Source organism: Lolium rigidum, chromosome 3 (genome assembly GCF_022539505.1).
Source record: "Lolium rigidum isolate FL_2022 chromosome 3, APGP_CSIRO_Lrig_0.1, whole genome shotgun sequence".
NCBI classification, from domain to species: Eukaryota; Viridiplantae; Streptophyta; class Magnoliopsida; order Poales; family Poaceae; genus Lolium; species Lolium rigidum.
This window is the reverse complement of record NC_061510.1, coordinates 299,118,178-299,120,818: the sequence shown is the minus strand read 5'-3', so window position 1 is coordinate 299,120,818 and position 2,641 is coordinate 299,118,178.

Here is a 2,641-nt window from a genome sequence, read left to right as displayed (position 1 = left end):
ACAACATCACAATGGCAACAACCTCTCCGTCACCGAGTGGTGGGATATTATGGCGGGAGACCAAGCAAGAAACCGCAAGGCCATGGCCTCCATCACCCTTCTTGTCACGTGGGAAATCTGGAACGAGCGTAATGCTAGGGTCTTTCATAATAAGAGCGCTCCGTTGCATGTAATGCTAGATAGGGTTAAGAGGGAGGCGCGCCTTTGGGTCATTGCGGGCGCCAAGAGAATGGGACAAATCATGCCGAGATAGTAGGCTTTCGTTTCTTTTTTCGGTCCCAAACATGTTTCTTTCATGTAAAACTCCTTCTTAATCAATAGATTGGGGCAAAGCTTTTGCCCCCGTTTCAAAGAAAAAAAAAAGGACACTGTATCTCGTGCCATTATGATAAGATGATCTTATTAAGATCCTTACCCATACAGATATATTACCACTTCTTGCCTCCTTGCTGAAGTTTGTAAGCTGGTGCTCTTCCACATGGGAGTTTTGCTGAACAACCAGCAAAGATAACAAAGCTCTTCATGAAAAACCCTCGGGCATCATCACACTTTACGAATTATGAATTTTGGCATGGGAGGTCTGAGGAATCTCATCGCAGCTGCCTTGGAAATTCCAAGTTGGAATCACAGGCTAACAACACTACCGAATGTATCATAATGTATTTTCTTCATTGATTGCTTAATAATTTTCTGTATTCTTTCATGTGAAGATAGTTGGGGAGAAGCTCTGATAAGGGTTCTTTGGTGCACACAGGATAACAAAAGAAAGGAAACCGACCAGTGTTTTGGTGTCCCTGCCTTCCCTATCAGCGACAGCAGATGCGGCGGTGGCTTCATCTTCTAATGGATTGAATTCAAGCTCTTCTTTTTTTCAGGAGTGCCCTCACTTAATGTTATTGACTTCACTACTGGTTCGTCAAGGTGCGCTCCGACGAAGACTAGAGAGTGAGGTAGAACCATAGGAGATCGTTGGCACTTGCCGTTTCTATATCCCCGTTTATGTCTTGGTAGGGACTTAATATGGCTTGGATGTAAGAAGGCGGTCCATGGAACAACCCTACAAAGCTTCACATTGTGTTGCCAGCATATCTCTACTACATTAAATGATTAGAGGTAGTGAGATGGTTGGTAGGTTTGTCTGCTGCTGCTTCTAGGGGTGTAAACCAGTAAACGGATCGGATCGAATTTTGCTCTTACCATGTCCTCTACCACTTCTTTTCGCTGGATTATGACTAGAGCAGATAGTGAGTGGTTGTGAATTGGAATGTGGATATCTCGGAGCACAGATTTGGTATGGAAACGAAGGGGCCTCGGGTCGGAAACAAATATAGTCGGATAATTTACATAAGTACATGCCTAGGTAGATCGACGATCCGTCAAAACAAAAATAGTTGCACACGTAGTTAGGTTGATGATCTGTCCAACCAAAAACAGTTCAAGCCTATGCATACACTTTCATAGCAACACGGTAGATAATAATAAGACAATATAGTGTAAGAACCTAAACATGCATTTTTTCGATAAAGAGTATATATTAATATCGCGGAGATACCAATTATACCCAACCTCTGCAAGATCGTATTGTCCCAACGACATTACGGATGCACACAGCAAAATAAAAAGAATTACAAAAAAGAAAAGTCCCGCTACGGTCATCAGTTCCTTGAAATAGCAACACTAACACCACTGAAACAACACCAGAAATTCAGCTTCCCCATGAACGATGCTTATAAAAAGAAAACAGTGCACAAGCGCTATCATCGTCCGATCATAGATCTTAGATTTTCATCCTGAAGAAAAGTTCTTACTCTAAAAAACAATGCCTTCAACAAGATCATTTCCAGGCACAACCAATTAAGGTCAGACCTTAGATTTTCACCCTGAAATGTAAGACTATGAACTTCTTCTGTGCAGTCGCCCCCACTTGCATGCCGCTGCTCCAAGTCACGAATCACCAAGCTAATTCCTCATCACCACTATGACTTGAACCACCATTGATAGTCCTTATATCTCAATTTTCACGACATTCTCTGCCAGCACCATGAAACAAGAACATGCCCCATAATATTAACAGCTAGCCTAGCTTCGAAGCGCTCCCTCTGAAACCAAACGGCTAGAGAAAAAATATGGATGCGCACGAGCGAATTCCACCCGATCCAACAATTTCTAGGCAGGAGTCGCCTAATAAAGTTCACCCGCGGAGTCTTCGAGAACACGTCAATCCAACCAGATCGATAGAAACAGACATCCAACAAATCATCATGTTGGCACGAGAAAAAACCGTAGGACCACCTCATTTATTCTAGCCGAGCTAGCAGCCCCACGCTATTCATTGTGGTCGGCAGCATCGTGCCCAAGGCTGGTTTGGACACCAAACAGGAGCGGCCGCCGAGCAAATCAGCCATGATGCCGTGCACGGTCATGGATGCGTCGGCCTTGTCATGTGATCTGCCAGCATGGATGAACACTGCAACTTTCACAACAATATCTTCATATACATCAGCAGATGGCCTTGTAGACTGGCAGACTGAGCAGTGGATGCCTGGATGTTCTCAATCTACTCCAACCGGAGCAAAAATGAGATGTATCCGGTGCCTGGTGATCGGCTTCGTCTGCCTACCGGCCTGTGATCGACCGTGCC